We start from the raw sequence: 6,000 nt of genomic DNA, 5'->3' as shown, positions 1-6,000 counted from the left end.
AACGACTTAAAAACAATCAAGAAATAACTATACTGTTTTTACACTAACTTGGCCCAGATATTTGTCCTTTGCAGCATATTTCACACAGCTTATTGATAGAAAAAGACAATTCTACAGCTCTACATCCATTCCATAGCACTTCTTCGTGACTGGCACCGTATTCTTGGGTTAATCTTTCGTTAAAACCCAGTATTTAAGGCAGAGATCTGACAATTTTAGGACAAGTTAGGGTAAAAAGGGTATAATCACTAAATACCCTAACCATACTCACCTCTTTCTTACCTCCATTAACTGATTTAACATTAATAAATGGATAAACAAGCTGTACCAGTAAGTAGGTAAAAGGTGGAATTAGTGACGGGGACAACTTTCTTAGACATCTCACAATAGCATCAATCATATCCTCAAACAATCCTAATCTCCACTTACTTATAATTACCAGTAAACAGAAACGTGTTCATAAAATAGCTGCAACTAGATAAAAAACTTAATTAAATATGGATACTTAAGACGAAATTTAAAAAAACTAAAATCTATCTATCTATCTACTGCTGTCAATAATTTATCACAAAACACCAATTTCTTTACCATACTCTCATCCTCCTTATCCCTATTATATAACTTATTTAACATGAATAACAGAAAAAGATGAATAAAGAGGCTGTAACAAGGTAGAAAAATGGAGTTAGATCAGGATATCAAGACAACTTTCATCACCTCACAGTAACAATTTCATCTTAAAACATAAAAATTCCCTTAACATTTATATCCTAGTTATCTCCATTTGCTTATCAAACATTAGCAGGCATATTACTATACATAAATTACCCGCAAGAAGTCAGTATATATATAGAATTATAGATGGATAATTATCTAAAATTTCTTACATTTGTTCTCACAAAAACACTATTTCCTTAACTGAAATCTAAGACAGTGGTTCCCAAACTTTAACATCTGCCAGAACGCTTTCTCATTTTTTTTTTTTTTTTTTTTGAAATATTCTCCCCACAGCATGGTGGGGAACGGGCAAACAAAAGAGCCCGTCAGGGAGAAATGCGAAAATAGCTCCAATAAAGGAGCATAGCACGGACAGAGACTGGCAGACAGGGCAAGGGCGGCAGAGGAAGGGAACGAGGCGATGGTGGAGACAACCCGATGATCGACGAGGCGAGGGGGAGAGAGCGGTAGACAGCACGGCGCCGATGGAGAGGGCGCCGGCATGCTCGGGTGGAAAACCCCAAACGACTCGGCGGTGGTTCGCGACCGGCTGCTCAGATGTTAACAGAGGGCAGAGAGGCACGAGAGCGTGGTGAACTAAACGGCGCCGATGGTGAGGGCGCCGAAGCTCAGATCGAAACGTCCCGAACTCTGCCCTCAACCCCCATCCAACTCGCTCCAGCTCTCCACAGCAGCAAGTGGAAGCGTAGAGGGTATAGGCCCGGTCCTGGTGGTCAAAAGGGCACAACCCCGGTCCTGGTGGTGACGGAGAGAGGGTCGTCGGCCAGGTATAAAGGGCGGAGGAGCCTCGATCTCCTGATGGACCGACCAGGGCACTCCCCATGATGGAAGGACAGGCCCGTCCCTCAGCTGGTACGGCTGCTGTGGAGAGCTGGTCCCGCCGGGAACAGCGGTGGAGGTGTTGCCTCGGCGAGAGGTGGACTGCGAGGACGCTTTCTCAATCGCTGTTTGCTTCTCGGCACACACACACCATGATGTGAATCAACTGAAAATCACTGCAGAGCTTCGTCATTCTTACAGTTTTCAGCGTGATGTATGGGCCTGCTTTTGGTCACAAAGACATCAGTATCTGAAAGGATGCTTATTAGTTGCAGGCGCTTATCAAGTTCTGCATCCAACTTGGGTATTTTTTATTGTCAATATAGCGTGAGAAACAGCTTCACGCCTATACGGTGTTGCAAATGGCATCAGATGTTTCATAGCTCGTTTTGTAATATCAGGATACTCGTGCAAGGGCTTTGCCCAAAAGATAAGCAGCGAGTCTATCAAATATTGTTCTGAGCGTTTGTTGTTCAAAATTCAATCAGTTGCTAATTCTCGTTCACAGGTAGGGTTTGTCCTATTACAGAATCAGAATCCATAAATGGACAGAGGATCTGCCTGCCTGGGAAATTATTCCCTCAAAGTATTACTTAATTGTTTTAAATGGTGAACAATGCATTCTCCTGAACTTCCATCCAACTACAAGGAATTTTTAATCAGGAACAGATGAAGAGTTGGAAAACATTCACTTTGTTTTGCCTTTGCACAATCAACCTAAAAGTTTACTTTGAGAAGATTCAATTTTGTCCTGAACCTTCAGTATGTCACATCTGAGCCTTGCAATGACTACTTCAGTTCGTTTAGTTTTTTAAAAACATCTGTAAGATTGCCGTTTCATTGACTAGACTTCACTAAACCCATCTGACAGAGAAAAGCTGTTTCCTGTAAGAAAGATTATAATCTCATCTTTCGTATCACACTCACGTGAATTTTGCCGCGGGATAACCAGCGCACCTCCGTGTGCAGTACCTAAGCAGTATGACTGGGCCCCATCTCCTAGCAGAGCCGTACGCAGCTGCGAATTTCGTGGTCTAGCTTTGATGAAATTTACCACCTTGAATACCTCATCCAGCATAACTTTAGTTCGCATGGCATCTTCTTTACTGCAAGTGCACGTCTATGATGGCAACAGTGTCTGCCTGATGGAGCAACGTTTCTAATAAGAGCCAAAACACTTTTTACTGGGCCTGTCATTGCTTTTGCACCATCAGTGCAAACGGCAGTACGAATACAGTACTAATTATACCGAATTAAGTTCCCTTAGGTATGTTGTATAGTTACAGTACACCAATGACTTCGAATTTAAAATTCAAATATTCTAGTTTCTACCCTTCATTACAACGTACCTGTCAATAATCACAGATATTTAAGTCAGACACGTATTGGATGCGTGCCTTGACACACGGAAACTTTGGTAGCCTACCACGTAATTGCGTAACCCTTTGGGAACTTTAATTATAATAAGTAGATAAAAGCAAGTAAATTACCTGTATCCTGTATATGGGAAGGAAGGGAACTGGTGCAGCATCCTTACCGGGACGAAATATGGGGACAACCTGAAAAGCAGTCAACAATGTTACACCATAAAACAATAAAAGTTCCTATTATAACCTCTAAACAATCTCTATTAACCTGCCTAAATTTTACAAGTGCAATAATGTAGCTAACTTGGTTGAAAACGGTTTAAAGTTTGGAATCAAAGCTAAGTACATGGGACTCTGGCCTCTTAGGTGTCTGTTCACTCCATCACCATTTACCATCTCAAAACACCAATAACCCTTATGATACCTAATTCAAAGTTGTCTCTGTTACCTTTCCTAAAACTAGTAACAAGAATAAAGTAGGCAAAATATGTGTAAGTAGTCAAAAATTTGAATTACGACGGATACTTACGAAGCCAAATTTTCGGCGTCACCTGTCCCAATCTCAGTCATCTACCGGTAAAAGCATCACCATTAAACAATTTCGCTACCATACCCACCTCCAAGTGATCACCATTAGCCTATAGCCTATCTAAAATAAGTAAATATAGTAATGTTTGCAATTTACCTGTGACTAATAAAAAAAGATGAATTAAGGTCGGATGCTTGCCACCCTGTCCTCACCTTCTTCAAAATGGCGTCGGGATACAACTTCCTGTCCGATCTGCTTGGCATTCATAAAACATCTTCAACAATTTCTGGGATTTTCTGGACTCCATTAGCAACTTACTATTAACCGGAAAAGAGATGTTTGGTCAAATTTTTTTTTCAGTAATATTTCCCTACCTTGGCTGCAGTGAAAGAAAAAATATAAAAAATAAAACGCTCTTATCCACGCGCACCTGCTGAAAAACGTTTATAATTTTGGAACCTGCCCGCCGATTTCAAAAGTTCAAAGTTTGCTTCACTCATTTCACCTTAAACTGACCAAAAACTGCCATCTGTATATTTTGACCGATGAGTTACAGCAATAAATTAATAACAGAATATGAAGCTGCTCATGAAGTGCAGAAATAATGTAAGGCTGCACTATTCGCTATGCCATTTAGCTACGGGACGAGTAACAAAAATTTGAGCCAAGGAGCTTGTAGCACTGCATTATGATCAACATACGATTTTGTGCTAATTAAGCTAATTGCATGAACTCTAAGACACTGCATGATAACTGGCTGATGAAAAGACGAAACCATGGTTAATAAGTACGATTAACAAGATAGACGTATAAACTCTTGACTAACATAAGAGTAGAAGAGAACGAGATAAAGAGTAACTAACAGAACGAAATTTGAAACGACTTAAAAACAATGAAGAAATAACTATACTGTTTTTACACTAACTTGGCCCAGATATTTGTCCTTTGCAGCATATTTCACACAGCTTATTGATAGAAAAAGACAATTCTACAGCTCTACATCCATTCCATAGCACTTCTTCGTGACTGGCACCGTATTCTTGGGTTAATCTTTCGTTAAAACCCAGTATTTAAGGCAGAGATCTGACAATTTTAGGACAAGTTAGGGTAAAAAGGGTATAATCACCTAAATACCCTAACCATACTCACCTCTTTCTTACCTCCATTAACTGATTTAACATTAATAAATGGATAAACAAGCTGTACCAGTAAGTAGGTAAAAGGTGGAATTAGTGACGGGGATAACTTTCTTAGACATCTCACAATAGCATCAATCATATCCTCAAACAATCCTAATCTCCACTTACTTATAATTACCAGTAAACAGAAACGTGTTCATAAAATAGCTGCAACTAGATAAAAAACTTAATTAAATATGGATACTTAAGACGAAATTTTAAAAAAATAAAATCTATCTATCTATCTACTGGTCAATAATTTATCACAAAACACCAATTTCTTTACCATACTCTCATCCTCCTTATCCCTATTATATAACTTATTTAACATGAATAACAGAAAAAGGTGAATAAAGAGGCTGTAACAAGGTAGAAAAATGGAGTTAGATCAGGATATCAAGACAACTTTCATCACCTCACAGTAACAATTTCATCTTAAAACATAAAAATTCCCTTAACATTTATATCCTAGTTATCTCCATTTGCTTATCAAACATTAGCAGGCATATTACTATACATAAATTACCCGCAAGAAGTCAGTATATATATAGAATTATAGATGGATAATTATCTAAAATTTCTTACATTTGTTCTCACAAAAACACTATTTCCTTAACTGAAATCTAAGACAGTGGTTCCCAAACTTTAACATCTGCCAGAACACTTTCTCATTTTTTTTTTTTTTTGAAATATTCTCCCCACAGCATGGTGGGGAACGGGCAAAAGAGCCCGTCAGGGAGAAATGCGAAAATAGCTCCAATAAAGGAGCACAGCACGGACAGAGACTGGCAGACAGGGCAAGGGCAGCAGAGGAAGGGAACGAGGCGATGGTGGAGACAACCCGATGATCGACGAGGCGAGGGGGAGAGAGCGGTAGACAGCACGGCGCTGATGGAGAGGGCGCCGGCATGCTCGTGGAAAACCCCAAACGACTCGGCGGTGGTTCGCGACCGGCTGCTCAGATGTTAACAGAGGGCAGAGAGGGACGAGAGCGTGGTGGACTAAACGGCGCCGATGGTGAGGGCGCCGAAGCTCAGATCGAAACGTCCCGAACTCTGCCCTCAACCCCCATCCAACTCGCTCCAGCTCTCCACAGCAGCAGGTGGAAGCGTAGAGGGTAGGCCCGGTCCTGGTGGTCAAAAGGGCACAACCCCGGTCCTGGTGGTGACGGAGAGAGGGTCGTCGGCCAGGTATAAAGGGCGGAGGAGCCTCGATCTCCTGATGGACCGACCAGGGCACTCCCCGTGATGGAAGGACAGGCCCGTCCCTCAGCTGGTACGGTTGCTGTGGAGAGCTGGTCCCGCCGGGAACAGCGGTGGAGGTGTTGCCTCGGCGAGAGGTGGACTGCGAGGACGCTTTCTCAATCGCT

The sequence above is a fragment of the Coenobita brevimanus genome, chromosome 71 (genome assembly GCF_032717465.1).
Source record: "Coenobita brevimanus isolate Jiangsu-jjx chromosome 71, ASM3271746v2, whole genome shotgun sequence".
Taxonomy (NCBI): Eukaryota; Metazoa; Arthropoda; class Malacostraca; order Decapoda; family Coenobitidae; genus Coenobita; species Coenobita brevimanus.
This window is presented reverse-complemented; position numbering follows the sequence as displayed.